The sequence below is a fragment of the Pleurodeles waltl genome, chromosome 10, assembly GCF_031143425.1.
Source record: "Pleurodeles waltl isolate 20211129_DDA chromosome 10, aPleWal1.hap1.20221129, whole genome shotgun sequence".
NCBI lineage: Eukaryota > Metazoa > Chordata > Amphibia > Caudata > Salamandridae > Pleurodeles > Pleurodeles waltl.
In genome coordinates, this window is record NC_090449.1 from 284,084,526 (window position 1) to 284,103,698 (window position 19,173).

Here is a 19,173-nt window from a genome sequence, read left to right on the forward strand (position 1 = left end):
GACAAAACAACTATTTATTGCCTTTCAAAAACCTCATACAGGAAATCCAATTTCAAAACAAGGCATTGCTAGATGGATAGTTAAGTGCATTCAAACTTGCTATCTCAAAGCTAAAAGAAAGCTGCCTATTACACCAAAGGCACACTCAACCAGAAAAAAAGGTGCAACCATGGCCTTTCTAGGAAATATTCCAATGAACGAAATATGTAAGGCAGCAACATGGTCTACGCCTCATACATTTACCAAGCACTACTGTGTAGATGTGTTAACTGCACAACAAGCAACAGTAGGTCAAGCTGTACTAAGAACATTATTTCAAACTACTTCAACTCCTACAGGCTGAACCACCGCTTTTGGGGAGATAACTGCTTACTAGTCTATGCACAGCATGTGTATCTGCAGCTACACATGCCATCGAACGGAAAATGTCACTTATCCAGTGTACATCTGTTCGTGGCATTAGTCGCTGCAGATTCACATGCGCCCACCCGCCTCCCTGGGAGCCTGTAGCCGTTCAGAAGTAGATCTTGAACATTTGTACATTTGTAAATATATTACTTTAAAATTCATTGTATACGTACGTATTCACTCCATTGCATGGGCACTATTACTAGCATACACAACTCCTACCTCACCCTCGGCGGGGAAAACAATCTAAGATGGAGTCGACGCCCATGCGCAATGGAGTTGAAATGGGAGGAGTCCCTCGGTCTCGTGACTCGAAAAGACTTCTTCGAAGAAAAACAACTTGTAACACTCCGAGCCCAACACCAGATGGTGGGATGTGCACAGCATGTGAATCTGCAGCGACTAATGCCACGAACAGATGTACACTGGGTAAGTTACATTTTCCATATATATATATATATATATATATATATTCAAATCATATATGTTCGTTGGCATGTGTAGCTGCAGATACACATGCTGTGCATATCCCGCTATCTAGTGTTGGGCTCGGAGTGTTACAAGTTGTTTTTTTCTTCGAAGAAGTCTTTTCGAGTCACGAGATCGAGGCACTCCTCCCATTTCGGCTCCATTGCGCAAGGGCGTCGACTCCATCTTAGATTGTTTTCTTTCCGCCATCGGGTTCGGACGTGTTCCTGTTCGCTCCGTGTTTCGGTTCTGAAAGTTAGTTAAATCTCGGAAAATTTGACGGTATTGTTTGCGTTCGGTATCGGGTTAGTTAACGCAGATTGACACAGAATTAAAGAAAAGCTCCGGTAGCCCTTCGGGGCTTCTTTCCCCCGGCGGGGCCTGGTCGGCCCGACCGCATGCGTCTTCAAGGCTCATGGAACGGACCCCATTCCGCTTCTGCCCCAAATGCCACAATAAGTATACTTACACAGATCAGCATCTGGTCTTTAATTTGTGTTTGTCCCCCGAACACAAAGAGGATACTTGCGAGGCCTGTTGGGCATTTTGGTCGAAGGAAACGCTACGGGACCGGAGAGCACGAAGGCTTCAAATGGCATCGGCGCCGTCAGGACACCACGACGTCGAAGAAGAGGAGACTTTCTCCATTGCCGACTCGGACGAGCCCGAAAGGGAGCAGCCAGCGAAAACCGTGAGTAAACCAGCCCCGGCCAAAACTCACGCCAAAATCATGAAGGCCCAGGGGACGCCACCGCCAGCAGGCCATGGCTTAACCCGTAAAATCGGTGACCAACCATCGGCACCGAAAAGGGCACACACGTGTCGAAGTCATCCGACTCCGGTCGAGATACCGGCACAGAGTATACTCGGCACCGAGAAACTGGCTCTGACCAAACTCGACATCGAGATACCGGCTCCGAGCAAAGTCGGCACCGAGAGATCGGCACCCCGAAACCGAAAAAAGTGGCTTCGGAGCTGAAAAAGACTGTGGAAAAAGTTTTGGTGCCGAAACACCCAGCATCAGAGCCAAAAACAAGCTCTTACTCCGAAGAACAAGGCCTTTCAGCACAACTACAAGGCCATAAATTTGTTAGAGATGGGGGAGCCAGGTTGTACACAAAGAAGGCTCCATATTCAAAAAGAAACAGGGAAAATAAGAACTCTTCCTCCTATTAAGATGAAAAGGAAACTTGCTTTCCAAGACACAGAAAAACAACCAAAAGCAAAGGTGACAAAAGAAGTAACTCCACCTCGTTCTTCGCCACAACCATTGCCACACCACTCACCGCAACTGTCACCAATTGCAACCCCCCCTATGATGCAATCTCCAACACACACAGGGATGAGCCAGGATGACCCAGATGCATGGGATCTATATGATGCACCACTATCTGACAATAGTCCAGACTGCTACCCAGCAAGGCCATTACCACCTGAAGACAGTACTGCTTACATGCAGGTGGTTTCCAGAGCAGCTGCTTTTCGCAATGTGGCACTGCATGCTGACCCGACTGAGGATGACTTTTTATTTAATACCTTGTCGTCAACACACAGTCAGTACCAAAGTCTTCCAATGTTACCGGGGATGTTGAAACACGCGAAACAAGTATTTCAAAAGCCCGTCAAAGGCAGAGCCATCACACCTAGGGTAGAGAAAAAGTACAAGCCTCCCCCTACGGACCCCGTATACATCACGCAACAGCTAACACCTAACTCAGTAGTAGTAGGCGCAGCACGTAAAAGGGCTAATTCGCACACCTCTGGAGACGCACCACCACCCGACAAAGAAAGTCGAAAGTTTGACGCAGCGGGGAAAAGAGTTGCAGCACAGGCAGCCAATCAATGGCGCATTGCCAATTCACAGCCTTTATTGTCAAGATATGACAGAGCTCATTGGGATGAAATGCAGCACTTTATAGAACATCTTCCCAAAGAGTTTCAAAAGCGTGCACAACAAGTGGTGGAGGAGGGCTTAAGTATCTCCAACAACCAGATATGATCGGCAATGGACGCAGCGGACACAGCCGCAAGAACTGTGAATACAGCGGTCAGTATTCGGAGACACGCATGGCTACGCACCTCAGGATTTAAGCCAGAGATCCAACAGGCTGTGCTTAATATGCCTTTTAATGGACAGCAGTTGTTTGAGCCGGAGGTGGATACAGCTATAGAGAAGCTGAAGAAGTACACTGATACGGCCAAGGCCATGGGCGCGCTCTACTCTCCACAGAGCAGAGGCACATTTAGGAAGCCACAATTTAGAGGGAGGTTTCGGGCCCAAAGCACAGAACCCTCAACCTCAAAAGCCAGACCCACATACCAGGGCCAGTATCAAAGAGGAGGCTTTCGGGGACAATACAGAGGTGGACAGTTCCCTAAAACCAGAGGAAAGTTCCAAAGCCCCCTCAAACTAAACAGTGACTTCAGTGTCACAAATCCCCAACACATAACACCAGTGGGGGGGCAGACTCACAGATTATTACAAAAATTGGGAGGAAATAACAACAGACTCGTAGCCATTATCCAACATGGTTATTGCATACAATTACCACCAAATGTGCCTCCAAGGACACACAACATGTCCAAACAACACTTTTATCTATTACAAATGGAAGTTCAAGCGTTATTACAAAAAGAGGCAATAGAACTAGTACCCAAACATCAGAAAGGAACAGGTGTCTACTCCCTGTATTTTCTAATACCAAAAAAGAACAAAACTCTGAGGCCCATATTAGATCTCAGCACACTAAATCTTTACATCAAATCAGACCACTTTCACATGGTGACGCTTCAAGACGTAATTCCATATACCCATACATCCTTCACACAGGAAATACTTAAGGTTTGTATTCAAAGGAGTACATTACCAGTTCAAAGTGTTACCATTCGGAATAACAACAGCACCAAGGGTATTTACAAAATGCCTTGCAGTAGTAGCGGCACATATCAGAAGACAGCACATACACGTATTCCCATATCTAGACGATTGGTTAATCAAAACCAACTCACAGAAACAGTGTCTTCAACACACAAAATACGTCATAGAAACCCTTCACAAACTAGGGTTCTCAATAAACTACCAAAAATCATACTTACAGCCGTGTCAAATACAACAATACTTAGGAGCAACAATCAACACAAAAATTTGATTTTTGCCACTCCAAGCCCACAAAGGGTACAAGCATTCCAAAACGCATGCACCCAAAAGTATCAGGTAAAATTAGTGATGAAACTACTAGTCATGATGTCCTCATGCCTAGCCATTGTCCCAAACGCAAGATTACACATGCGGCCCTTACAACAGTGCCTAGCAACACAATGGACACAAGCACAGGGTCAACTTCAAGATCTAGTGTTGATAGACCGCCAAACACACACCTCGCTTCAATGGTGGAATCCTGTAAATTTAAACCAGGGGCGGCCTTTCCAAGACCAGTGCCTCAATACGTAATCACAACAGATGCTTCCATGGTAGGGTGGGGAGCACATCTCAACCAACACAGCATCCAGGGACAATGGGACACTCAGCAGAAACAACTTCACATAAATCAGCTAGAACTACTAGCAGTGTTTCTAGCGTTGAAAGCATTTCAACCGATAATAACCCACAAACACATTATTGTCAAAACAGACAACATGACAACAATGTATTACTTAAACAAACAGGGAGGCACACACTCATCACAACTGTGTCTCTTAGCACAGAAGATTTGGCATTGGGCAATTCACAATCACATTCGCCTAATAGCGCAATACATCCCAGGAATTCAAAACCAATTGGCAGACAATCTCAGTCGAGATCAACAACAGATCCACGAATGGGAGATTCATCCACAGATACTGCAAACCTACTTCCAAAAGTGGGGAACACCACAAATAGACCTATTGGCAACAAAAGAAAACGCAAAATGCCAAAACTTCGCATCCAGGTACCCACAGCCTCACTCCAAAGGCAATGCGTTATGGATGAGTTGGTCAGGGATATTTGCTTACACTTTTCCCCCTCTCCCACTCCTTCCGTATCTTGTAAACAAATTGAGTCAAAACAAACTCAAACTAATACTAATAGCACCAACTTGAACATGACAACCTTGGTACACAACAGTACTAGACCTGTCAGTAGTACCTCATATCAAACTACCAAACAGACCAGATCTGTTAACTCAACACAAACAGCAGATCAGACACCCGAGTCCAGCATCGCTCAATCTAGCGATCTGGCTCCTGAAGTCTTAGAATTCGGACACCTAGACCTTACACAAGAATGTATGGAGGTCATGAAACAGGCTAGAAAACCTACTACAAGACATTGCTACGCAAATAAATGGAAACGATTTGTTTATTACTGTCAAAATAATCAAATTCAACCATTACACGTGTCCGCAAGAGACACTGTAAGCTACTTAGTACACTTACAAAAATCTAACTTAGCTTTTTCGTCCATTAAAATACATCTCACAGCAATTTCAGCATATCTGCAAATTACACATTCAACTTCACTATTTAGAATCCCAGTCATAAAAGCATTTATGGAGGGTCAAAAAAGGATCATCCCACCAAGAACACCACCAGTTCCTTCGTAGAACCTCAATATTGTATTAATGCGACTCATGGGTCCACCATTCGAACCCATGCACTCTTGTGAAATGCAATACTTAACCTGGAAAGTAGCCTTTCTAATAGCTATCACATCCCTCAGAAGAGTGAGTGAAATACAAGCCTTTACCATACAAGAACCCTTTATACAGATACACAAACATAAGGTGGTTCTACGCACAAATCCAAAATTTTTGCCAAAAGTTATATCACCGTTTCACTTAAACCAAACTGTGGAACTCCCAGTGTTTTTTCCACAACCAGACTCTGTAGCTCAAAGAGTATTACATACATTAGACATAAAAAGAGCTCTAATGTACTACATTGATAAAACTAAACAGTTTCGCAAAACAAAACAATTGTTTGTAGCTTACCAAAAACCTCATACAGGGAATCCAATATCCAAACAGGGCATTGCCAGACGGATAGTTAAATGTATTCAAACCTGTTATGTTAAAGCTAAAAGAGAACTGCCTATTACACCGAAGGCACACTCCACTAGAAAGAAAGGTGCCACAATGGCCTTTTTAGGAAATATACCAATGAGAGAAATTTGTAAGGCAGCCACATGGTGTACGCCTCATACATTTACTAAACATTACTGCGTGGATGTGTTAACAACACAACAAGCCACAGTAGGACAAGCAGTACTAAGAACATTATTTCAGACAACTTCAACTCCTACAGGCTAAACAACCGCTTTAGGGGGGATAACTGCTTACTAGTCTATGCACAGCATGTGTATCTGCAGCTACACATGCCATCAAACGGAAAATGTCACTTACCCAGTGTACATGTGTTCGTGGCATGAGACGCTGCAGATACAAATGCGCCCTCCCACCTCCCCGGGAGCCTGTAGCTGCTATAAGTTGACTGAAATTAAACTTGTACATTTGAAAATATGTAAATATAACACTTTTAAGCACATTATGTACATACATACTTACTCCATTGCATGGGCATTATTATTATATACACAACTCCTACCTCACCCTCTGCGGGGAAAACAATCTAAGATGGAGTCGACGCCCATGCGCAATGGAGCCGAAATGGGAGGAGTCCCTCGATCTCGTGACTCGAAAGGACTTCTTCGAAGAAAAACAACTTGTAACACTCCGAGCCCAACACTAGATGGCGGGATATGCACAGCATGTGAATCTGCAGCGTCTCATGCCACAAACAGATGTACACTGTATAAGTGACATTTTCCATACATATATATATATATATATATATATATATATATCTATATAAAATCACTCTTCTGAACTGCACCAACTAGGATTCAATCCGGTGACTATATGGTCTAACAGACAGACATTTTGAGTGATCCCATTAACCAACTGAGATTTCTTTACGTAAAAGAGTGTCTCTCCGACCCTTACTTTAATTAGCATTTATTTTTTACTTAAACATATATGCATTATTTTATTTACCGTTGTCTAAAGGTGGAACAAAAAAAACAATAAAATACTTTTGAATATTTTGCTCTGCCCTGGGAACATGGCCAGGGTCCCCCAGTGGAGTGCTCCCCACTGTTTGAAACTTCTGATATAAGGAGTGTATATATTTCCTTCATTCTCCCCACAAGGTAAAGGACTGTAAAATCTGTAGAAATTTTTCTTCAGATTCTCTCAAGGATAGAGCAGGGAAGCTGTTATTGTGGCTCCATAAACTTAAGGCTAAAACAACTGTTGTTTTTGAGTAAGTGGATAGTGAGGATTCCGTTACCTCACAAGAGAATTCAAGGAAAAGGGAGAGGTCACATCAAGGGGCACAAGAGGCTCAAAGAAAGGCCTTAAAAAAGACACACCATGAGTCTTCAAGAGGCACCTCTCGTAGAGAAGAGAAGGAAACATTTTCATCAGGTCACTAGATCACAGCCATCAACCCCTTTTCAGCCTTGGCTTTACACCCTGCCAAATCCTCTTCAGTACCATTCATGACAAAATCAAAACGGTCAAGGAAAGCCTTGTTGAAGACGATACCGCCATTAAAAACATAGTTGACAGCAGTGATGACGACACCGCCCACTACCTCAGCCCCGTTGATGATGACCTCTTCGACAGTCTCATTGATGACAACCTTGCCAACACCGTAGATGTTGACACCATCGACAAACACTTACAATGAGACCATAAGAGGCACAATTGACAGCAAAAACACTGTTGTCGACGAAACTGACGACAAGAAACTGCCCATGTTACTCCTCATGCCGGAACAGATGATGACCTTGTTAAGGGTACCATTGACGACACCGTTGATAATGGAAAAACCAACATAAGACATAATTTGTGCCTTTAACTTTCCTCACCTAGAAGGTTGTCCCCCTTTCCACCAAGCCATTTATTGGATGTAGAGGAGTCTGATGAGGATGGACCTTTTGGTACAGCTCTTAGTCCCTCAAAGCTTAATATCAAATAACAGGACGAAGAGGATGAAAGGGACTATTATGAACAAGTAACAAGTAAATCAACAACAGCAGTAAACGGAGAAACCAAGGCGATACGTAGAATAAACTCCCCATTTTGCTCCTCAAGTACTGCCTGATGCCATGATTTATTTTTAACATAGTCCCCTATCCATCCCCAACTTCTTACACCAAGATCACCTGAACGTATGCCACCGCCTGCCACCCCAAGAATGACCCCGGTATCAAATATTGCCAATCATCTTCAAGATGATCCATCTTCCTCGGATGATGATAGAGAGGAGGGTGAAATTCATGATGAGTAATCGCTGGTCAATTAATAGGGTGATTACCTCATCCCAACCTTCCCCTTCAGCACCACAATTAGTGTATTCTCCTCCACAGGATATCGGTAGCCAAGCGGTTCATGCCTCCAATCGTGATAAAACAATCTGATTGTTTCCTGTTTGATTTTAAAGAACAATATAGGAAAACTATTAAAGCAATCCCTATTGTGGATTATATCTGTGAGGAAGGAATTACGAACATTCCTGCCACAGTCACAGCGGTTTTGCTGAGAATCAATAAGAAGTACAAAGCTCCTGAAGATGCCCGCATGTCTGTCTGGACATCCAAAACCATCTCTGTCATTATACAGGTTGCTCAGCGCCAGTCAAAGAACCTTTCCACACCAATTTCAACACCAGCTGACAAAGAAGGCAGACAGCATTGGTAAGCGGTTCTCAACCATGTTGGTTACAACTGTACCTGCGGTAAATTCACTGGCAACTTTGGGCAGACATGACTGCCAGATGTTGTTGGACATCGCCACCTATCTTGATTTCCTGCAGGAACACAAGAAAGCAGAAGCAAAGAGGATTCTGCAGGAGGGAGAAAGATCTGTGTTGGAAATCACAGATTGTGCTATAGAAATAGCTTCAATCGGATTCTGACAGCTCGCAGGATCAGCGGTCCTTATTCTCCAGGGTTGGTTAAAGGCCACAACATTTCACCTTGCGTTACAAAGAAGATTTTTGATATGTCATATGAGGGCGAGACTTTGTTTGGCAAGCATGATGATCATGTCTAACAAGCAATCAAGGCTGACACTGACACCGCCTGAACCTTTGGGCACCTTACAGTTCCGGAAAACACCTTTTAGGGGGGCCCACAGAAGAAGTGCTTATTCATATCGAGGGGGATACCTGAGTCATACCGACATTTTCAGCAGCCTTTTTTGTCTACCTACCAGCAGCACCACCTTATTGGACCCTGCCAGGGGCAACTTACTCCAAGCAACCACCCAGAAGGATGCAGCCAACATCAGCAAGAGACACTGTCATGAAGCAGTGATGGTATTATAATGCCGGATATTCCTCCTACGTTGCATCATCCTGTGGGAGCAAAAAATTCAAAATATTCCCATCAGTGATGGCAGATTACAATGAAAAACTGGGTCCTGGACCTTATCACATATGGCCATACTTTAAAAAATCACCCAAATTCCACTTACCACTCCACCAAAACAAGCGCTTCCACCACATCTTCATTTTCTCTGGAAGGACGCGTTAGCTCTGTTAACCAAGTGTGCAATAGAAAAAGGCCCCAGACTCAAAAAGGAATGGGCTATTGTTCTCCTTTTTCATGGTCATGAGGAGGTCAGGAGAATGGCGCCCCATTCTTACCCTCAGGAAACTGAGCAAGTACCTGAAAAAGCAATACTTTCGTATGATCACCCTTCAAGAAATCCTGCATCTCCTCAATCACGGAGATTTCTTGATAAGTCTAGATTTGCAAGATGCCTATTTCCATATCCCTATCCATCCAAGGCATGGCAAATTTCTCAGATTTCCGGTAGTCTGCACCCAATTCGGTCTCAGGCCCGCTTCCCAAATTGTCTCGCCCCCGTGGAAGCCTACTTTCGACAAAAAGGTCTACAGGTTTTCCTGTATCTCGACAACTGGCTCATAAACCAGTACATTTACCAGCCTGCAGATGTTTTGACTCTTAAGGCCTAACAGTCAGTTACCAAAAGTCTCTCCTTTGTCCAGCAACAAGGAAAAATTTCCTAGGAGCGATCGTGGCTTCATTACAACACAAGGTATTTTTGTCACAAGAAAGACAAACAAAATGTATGACATTGACGCAGAATTTATCAAAAAGAAAGTCTGTCTCTGTTCGCCTTCTCAGATCACTTCTTGGCATCAACTATTTTAATAGTACCTTGTGCCCGTCTGTGGATGCGACCTTTGAGGGGGGATTAGACACTCAGTGGGTGCACACACAGTTAATTCAGCAATGTCATCAAACTCACGCCATTCATGCTGATAGCTCTCCCTTGGTGGATAAACGCCAACAATATTTTGTCTAGGCTCACGTTCTTGTCCCAGATCCCCAAATATGTCATTACAACCAATGCTTCTCTTGAAGGTTGAGAAGCCCATTTGCAAGATCTCCAAATAAATGGGAAATGGACCCTGGCTCAGTCAAAGGTGCACATAAACATCTTAGAATTCAGAGCAATTTCACTTGCCCCCCAAGCTTTCCACCCCGTAATAAAAGGATCTTTAGTGTTGATACAAACATACAACACATCCAGTAAACACTGCCTGAACAAAGGCACAAGATTTCAGATTCTTTTCAAGAGGCTCAAGACATATGGAGATGGGGCGTAGCGCATCAAAAAACCAACAGAGTGGAACATTTGGCAGGAGTCCGCAACATGTTGGTGGAAACTGTAAGCAGAACAACTCAGAGCTACCACTAATGGTAATTACATTAAATCAATCCATTCTGAATACAATCTTCCAACAACGGGGCAAATAAGAGCTATATCTCTTTGCATCATAAGAGAATCAGAAATGCCTGTTTTACACAAGCCCGGACCCTTAGAAAGGGTAGTGCGGGGGGGTATGGGTTTTCGATCAGATGGTCAGGCATCTTTGCATATGCTTTTCCCTGATCCCTCACATTTCCAGACTTCTCAGAAAGTTGAAGAGAGAACTGGGTCGCCTAGTAGAGATTGCTTCAAAGTGGCCCAGGTGACACTGGTTCACTGAACTTCTACTGTTATCAGAGGAGCATCACATTCATTTGGAGCCCTGTAAGGATTTGCTATCAATGACCCATAAGGAGGTCTTTCATCCGAACCTGACTTCTCTACATTTATCGTCCTGACTCCTGAATACTATGAGCTTCAACACAAGAGCCAGAGCTGGAACTACTAACAAAGCATATTGCCTAAAATGGAAGCGGTTTTGCTCATGATGCCATAAGTGAAATATCCATCCTATCTTACCACCTCCAGAACAGGTTTTGCCATACTTACTGTCTGGCTAGATCAGGCCTGGTTCACTCTTCCATTAAAGTGCACTTGGCAGCCATCTCAAGATACAGAATAGTTTCTGGATCTTCTCATTAATGGCCTAGCACAGTGGTTCCCAACCTGTGGTCCAGTGCCCCCAGGGTCCGTGAAGCCTACTCAGGGAGTCCACGATTGCTTAGAAGATTAAATAATATTAACAGATTAATTAAGTGTAAATAAAGTGGCTAAATGTACAATTGAAAATGTTAAAACCTACTGTAAATATCAAGAAATTTGAGGCTAAAAATTAAATTGGTATCCTCAGATTGATTTGTGGGAGCAGTGCAGCTGCATCAAACAGAATATAGTATGGATGATGAGTGGCTTCAACTGAATTTAGAAAAGCTTCAACCTTCCTATTAAAATTATTTTAGTTTTATTTTAGTTTAATTTTCATTATATTTGTAAGTTAAATAAAATGTATTATCAATTGTGTATGGGTTTGATGAAAGCTTCTTTCTGTATTTTTTGTGTATTGTTTTGCATTTCAAATAATCAACAAAGTTTAGGCAGAGGTCCTTGGCTTCCAGTAATGCTTCAGTGGGGGGTCCCCAGCTTCAAATAATGATTCAATAGGGGTCCTTGGGTTCCAATAATGATTCAGTAGGGGTCCCCGGGTTCCAATAATGATAAAGTGGGGGTCCAAAGAAGTCAAAAGGTTGGGAACCACCGATCTAGCAGACTAATAATACAGTTTCTTAAAGATTTATTCAGAGCATTCCTCCAATGAAGTCACCTTACCCAACCTGGCAACTAAACACAGTCCTGTCACAGCTAATAAAGAGCCTTTTTTAAGAACTTTATTTAGCATTTTAATGGAAAAAAACAAGACACATTCGGCAGTGGCATCCGGTGTATCCATAATAAGATAGATAAATCAATATAACAAAGGGATAGACGTCATTCGTTTTTCTCCATTGGCTCAACACAGTAGCGCCAGGTCAGCGGTATGCGCAAAAGACCACAAAGCCTCCCGTCTGTCTTCCACCATCTCACTGTAAATATAAGCAGAAACATAGACCCCCAAAGTGACCACAACATCAGTTCCATCATGAATGGGTTAGCCTGTCCAACAAGATAATAGCGTGTCTAAGAGAGCCGGAGGACAATTGGGCAATGGAAAGACCTCCGTCAATTCTGAAGGTGGGAGGACCCATATATCTGAGGCGCATAATGTCTTAGACATAGTTAGATGTATGCCCTCTGTCCTGTTCTGGCAGCGAGTGTACGTGATAAAGGGGCACCATGTAGCTTTGAATTTAGCCTGTTGATCCCTAAGCACTGCGGTGAGCTTCTCCATCACATATATGTTCCATGATTTGCTCCACCATAAATTAACATTAGGAACATGGGGCTGCTCCCACGTTTGCGCTATGCATAGGTGTGCTGCAAGTAAAAGGGGGAACAGAAACCGACTGTAGGAAGTTGGCTCTGCATGTGCTATTTCAAAGTAAGGAATAGCATGCACAGAGTCCAAGGGTTCCCCTTAGAGGTAAAATAGTGGTAAAAATAGATAATACTAATGCTCTATTTTGTGGTAGTGTGGTCGAGCAGTAGGCTTATCCAAGGAGTAGTGTTAAGCATTTGTTGTACATACACATAGACAATAAATGAGGTACACACACTCAGAGACAAATCCAGTCAATAGGTTTTGTTATAGAAAAATATCTTTTCTTAGTTTATTTTAAGAACCACAGGTTCAAATTTAACATGTAATATCTTGTTTGAAAGGTATTGCAGGTAAGTACATTAGGAATTTTGAATCATTTCAATTGCATGTATACTTTTCAAGTTATTCACAAATAGCTATTTCAAAAGTGGACACAGTGCAATTTTCACAGTTCCTGGGGGAGGTAAGTTTTTGTTAGTTTTACCAGGTAAGTAAGACACTTACAGGGTTCAGTTCTTGGTCCAAGGTAGCCCACCGTTGGGGGTTCAGAGCAACCCCAAAGTCACCACACCAGCAGCTCAGGGCCGGTCAGGTGCAGAGTCCAAAGTGGTGCCCAAAACGCATAGGCTATAATGGAGAGGAGGGGGTGCCCCGGTTCCGGTCTGCTTGCAGGTAAGTACCCGCGTCTTCGGAGGGCAGACCAGGGGGGTTTTGTAGGGCACCGGGGGGGACACAAGCCCACACAGAAATTTCACCCTCAGCAGCGCGGGGGCGGCCGGGTGCAGTGTAAGAACAAGCGTCTGGTTCGCAATGTTAGTCAATGAGAGATCAAGGGATCTCTTCAGCGCTGCAGGCAGGCAAGGGGGGGCTTCCTCTGGGAAACCTCCACCTGGGCAAGGGAGAGGGACTCCTGGGGGTCACTTCTCCAGTGAAAGTCCGGTCCTTCAGGTCCTGGGGGCTGCGGGTGCAGGGTCTTTTCCAGGCGTCGGGACTTAGGTTTCAGAGAGTCGCGGTCAGGGGAAGCCTCGGGATTCCCTCTGCAGGCGGCGCTGTGGGGGCTCAGGGGGGACAGGTTTTGGTACTCACAGTCGTAGAGTAGTCCGGGGGTCCTCCCTGAGGTGTTGGTTCTCCACCAGCCGAGTCGGGGTCGCCGGGTGCAGTTTTGCAAGTCTCACGCTTCTTGCAGGGAGTTGCAGGGTTCTTTAAAGCTGCTTCTTGAAACAAAGTTGCAGTCTTTTTGGAGCAGGTCCGCTGTCCTCGGGAGTTTCTTGTCCTTGTCGAAGCAGGGCAGTCCTTGGAGGATTCAGAGGTCGCTGGTCCCTTTGGAAGGCGTCGCTGGAGCAGAGTTCTTTGGAAGGCAGGAGACAGGCCGATGAGTTTCTGGAGCCAAGGCAGTTGTTGTCTTCTGGTCTTCCTCTGCAGGGGTTTTCAGCTAGGCAGTCCTTCTTCTTGTAGTTGCAGGAATCTAATTTTCTAGGGTTCAGGGTAGCCCTTAAATACTAAATTTAAGGGCGTGTTTAGGTCTGGGGGGTTAGTAGCCAATGGCTACTAGCCCTGAGGGTGGGTACACCCTCTTTGTGCCTCCTCCCAAGGGGAGGGGGTCACAGTCCTAACCCTATTGGGGGAATCCTCCATCTGCAAGATGGAGGATTTCTAAAAGTTAGAGTCACTTCAGCTCAGGACACCTTAGGGGCTGTCCTGACTGGCCAGTGACTCCTCCTTGTTGCTTTCTTTGTTCCCTCCAGCCTTGCCGCCAAAAGTGGGGGCCGTGGCCGGAGGGGGCGGGCAACTCCACTAAGCTGGAGTGCCCTGCTGGGCTGTGACAAAGGGGTGAGCCTTTGAGGCTCACTGCCAGGTGTCACAGCTCCTGCCTGGGGGAGGTGTTAGCATCTCCACCCAGTGCAGGCTTTGTTACTGGCCTCAGAGTGACAAAGGCACTCTCCCCATGGGGCCAGCAACATGTCTCTAGTGTGGCAGGCTGCTGGAACCAGTCAGCCTACACAGATAGTTGGTTAAGTTTCAGGGGGCACCTCTAAGGTGCCCTCTGTGGTGTATTTTACAATAAAATGTACACTGGCATCAGTGTGCTTTTATTGTGCTGAGAAGTTTGATACCAAACTTCCCAGTTTTCAGTGTAGCCATTATGGTGCTGTGGAGTTCGTGTAAAACAGACTCCCAGACCATATACTCTTATGGCTACCCTGCACTTACAATGTCTAAGGTTTTGCTTAGACACTGTAGGGGTACAGTGCTCATGCACTGGTACCCTCACCTATGGTATAGTGCACCCTGCCTTAGGGCTGTAAGGCCTGCTAGAGGGGTGACTGACCTATACTTGCATAGGCAGTGAGAGGCTGGCATGGCACCCTGAGGGGAGTGCCATGTCGACTTACTCGTTTTGTTCTCACTAGCACACACAAGCTGGCAAGCAGTGTGTCTGTGCTGAGTGAGAGGTCTCCAGGGTGGCATAAGACATGCTGCAGCCCTTAGAGACCTTCCTTGGCATCAGGGCCCTTGGTACTAGAAGTACCAGTTACAAGGGACTTATCTGGATGCCAGGGTCTGCCAATTGTGGATACAATGGTACATTTTAGGTGAAAGAACACTGGTGCTGGGGCCTGGTTAGCAGGGTCCCAGCACACTTCTCAGTCAAGTCAGCATCAGTATCAGGCAAAAAGTGGGGGGTAACTGCAACAGGGAGCCATTTCTTTACACAAGCCCCCCCCAGCCCACAGGCCAGGAGACTCAGCCAAAGCTGGGAGAGTCTTCCTAGTCTGTCAGGCGAGGAAGAGTAGAGGAAATAGGCTGGTTTGTTGCAGGGCCTACTCTACCTTACATCCTCCTGTTCAGGTCATTCCCTCTGGGGAACTGACCCACTTCCACAGTGATAGGACCTAGTCTGAACTGCCTCTTGTCTGTGCTTTTTATGTCTTTACCCATTCTCTCTATTTTGAGGTCAGAGGTATCCACCTCTGCTAATCTTATCTTAGCCAGGGTCACCCCTAGCTTACCCAAAGAGGTTACCCAGAGCTGGAGTAACCCCACCATGACCAACAGGGTCAGGGGGCCTAACTTGTTATTTGGCATGGGGTCAGACCACCATGCCAAGGATAGTGCAGCCATAAAGGCTAACACCCAGCAGAGGCCACTGACAGCTGTCAGTGCCCAGAACCACACCTTTAGCTCTTCACCTACAAGGGAAGGGGCTAAGTTACAGGCTTCTTTGGGTTCAGGGTGCCTGTCTGCTGTATTAGAGTGGGGGGTTACCACATCTTGTAGTAAACACCCTTCTTCCACTCTTTCTTCTGTTAGCTGAGGAGCCACCCACTCAGGCTTAACAGTTGCCTGACTAGCCAGGACTTCTTGTGGGTCAGGTTGGATTTTATCAGAGCCACTTTTGGAGTTCTCACCCACTGGAGCAGAATCTCCTTGGCTTGCTGGAACCTTGGCTAAAGGTTGTCCACCTTTCCTACTCTGTTTCCTTTTCTTTTTCTTCTGGGGCCTACTTGCATTTACTGCAGAGGTAGGCACTCCAGAATCCTTGGGAGAGGACTGGCCCTGGACCAGTTCTTCTCTTAGGCTCTGACTAACCTCTGGGTAGTCATTTCCAAGGAGACAATCAAGGGGGAGGTCTGTACTGACTACCACCCTTCTCCAGCTAAAAGTTCCACCCACTTCTATGGGCACAAAAGCCACAGGCCTATTAGTGACCCTGTCTGGGCTAACTCTTACTCTGGCCATCTCACCTGGGATGTACTGGTTTGAGAACACCAGCCTGTCATGCACAATAGTGTGACTGGCACAAGTGTCTCTCAGGGCAGTGGCTGGGATTCCATTCACCTGTAGGTGGTGGAAGTGTCTACTTCCCTCTGGAATCTCCAGCTCACCTGTTGGGCCCTTTTTCCAGTTGAAGGCTATGAAGACCTCCTCATCTGAGGAGTCATCCCCAATGGCTACACTGGTCACCCCTGGGATTTTGCTAGGGGGTTTGTTTTTGGGACAAGAAGTGTCCTTGGTGTGGTGCCCTGTCTGTTTACAGTTATGGCACCATGCCTTAGTGGCATCCCAGCTCTTACCCTGGTACCCACCTTTGTTTTGGGTTGTGTCTCTGGGCCCACCCACCTGGTCTGGTTTTTGGGGGCCTACAGGGGACTCTTTTTCTTTGTTTCTAGTGTCACCCACTTTCTCCTGGGGAGGCTTTGTAACCCCTTTCTTTTGGTCACCCCCAGTGGAAGTTTTGGTTACCCTAGTCTTGACCCAGTGGTCTGCCTTCTTTCCCAATTCTTGGGGAGAAATTGGACCTAGGTCCACCAGATACTGATGCAACTTTTCATTGAAGCAGTTACTTAAAATGTGTTCTTTCATAAACAAATTATAAAGCCCAACATAGTCATACACTTCATTTCCAGTTACCCAACCATCCAGTGTTTTCACTGAGTAGTCAACATAATCAACCCAGGTCTGGCTCGAGGATTTTTGAGCCCCCCTGAATCTAATTCTATACTCCTCAGTGGAGAATCCAAAGCCCTCAATCAGGGTACCCTTCATGAGGTCATAAGATTCTGCATCTTTTTTAGAGAGTGTGAGGAGTCTATCCCTACACTTTCCTGTGAACATTTCCCAAAGGAGAGCACCCCAGTGAGATTTGTTCACTTTTCTGGTTACACAAGCCCTCTCAAAAGCTGTGAACCATTTGGTGATGTCATCACCATCTTCATATTTTGTTACAATCCCTTTAGGGATTTTCAACATGTCAGGAGAATCTCTGACCCTATTTATGTTGCTGCCACCATTGATGGGTCCTAGGCCCATCTCTTGTCTTTCCCTTTCTATGGCTAGGATCTGTTTTTCCAAAGCCAATCTTTTGGCCATCCTGGCTAACTGGATGTCCTCTTCACTGGAGTTACCTTCAGTGATTTCAGAGAGGCTGGACCCTCCTGTGAGGGAGCCAGCTTTTCTGACTACTATTTTTGGAGTCAGGGTTTGAGAGACCCTGTTCTCCCTAAATAGGACTGGTAGGGGGGAATTTTCCTCCAAGTCACTATCTTCATCCTCTGTGTTGCCATCCTCAGAGGGGTTGGCCTTTGCAAACTCTGCCAACAGCTCCTGGAGCTGTAGTTTGGAAGGTCTGGGGCCCATTGTTATTTTCTTTATTTTACAGAGTGACCTTAGCTCCCTCATCTTAAGATGGAGGTAAGGTGTGGTGTCGAGTTCCACCACAGTCACATCTGTGCTAGACATTTTGCTTCTAAAAGTTGGAATACTTTTTAAGAATCTAAAACTGGTTCTAGAATCTAATTCAAACTTTTACAAACTTTTAAACTCTAAAAGAAATGCTATACAGGATCTAACACAATGCCCTAGCAGGTCTTTTAAGAATTTAGAAAACTTTTCAAATTGCAAAAATCAATTTCGAATGACAATTTTGGAATTTGTCATGTGATCAGGTATTGGCTGAGTAGTCCAGCAAATGCAAAGTCTTGTACCCCACCGCTGATCCACCAATGTAGGAAGTTGGCTCTGCATGTGCTATTTCAAAGTAAGGAATAGCATGCACAGAGTTCAAGGGTTCCCCTTAGAGGTAAAATAGTGGTAAAAATAGATAATACTAATGCTCTATTTTGTGGTAGTGTGGTCGAGCAGTAGGCTTATCCAAGGAGTAGTGTTAAGCATTTGTTGTACATACACATAGACAATAAATGAGGTACACACACTCAGAGACAAATCCAGTCAATAGGTTTTGTTATAGAAAAATATATTTTCTTAGTTTATTTTAAGAACCACAGGTTCAAATTTAACATGTAATATCTTGTTTGAAAGGTATTGCAGGTAAGTACATTAGGAACTTTGAATCATTTCAATTGCATGTATACTTTTCAAGTTATTCACAAATAGCTATTTCAAAAGTGGACACAGTGCAATTTTCACAGTTCCTGGGGGAGGTAAGTTTTTGTTAGTTTTACCAGGTAAGTAAGACACTTACAGGGTTCAGTTCTTGGTCCAAGGTAGCCCACCGTTGGGGGTTCAGAGCAACCCCAAAGTCACCACACCAGCAGCTCAGGGCCGGTCAGGTGCAGAGTCCAAAGTGGTGCCCAAAACGCATAGGCTATAATGGAGAGGAGGGGGTGCCCCGGTTCCGGTCTGCTTGCAGGTAAGTACCCGCGTCTTCGGAGGGCAGACCAGGGGGGTTTTGTAGGGCACCGGGGGGGACACAAGCCCACACAGAAATTTCACCCTCAGCAGCGCGGGGGCGGCCGGGTGCAGTGTAAGAACAAGCGTCGGGTTCGCAATGTTAGTCAATGAGAGATCAAGGGATCTCTTCAGCGCTGCAGGCAGGCAAGGGGGGGCTTCCTCGGGGAAACCTCCACTTGGGCATGGGAGAGGGACTCCTGGGGGTCACTTCTCCAGTGAAAGTCCGGTCCTTCAGGTCCTGGGGGCTGCGGGTGCAGGGTCTTTTCCAGGCGTCGGGACTTAGGTTTCAGAGAGTCGCGGTCAGGGGAAGCCTCGGGATTCCCACTGCAGGCGGCGCTGTGGGGG

General features: G+C 45.4%; 1 protein-coding gene across 1 annotated transcript in view; it reads left to right on the forward strand.

Moving 5' to 3' along the window:
- The window catches only part of NUBP1 (NUBP iron-sulfur cluster assembly factor 1, cytosolic), a 320,559-nt gene that overhangs the window by 98,667 nt on the left and 202,719 nt on the right, over positions 1-19,173 (forward strand). The window lies entirely within an intron of this gene.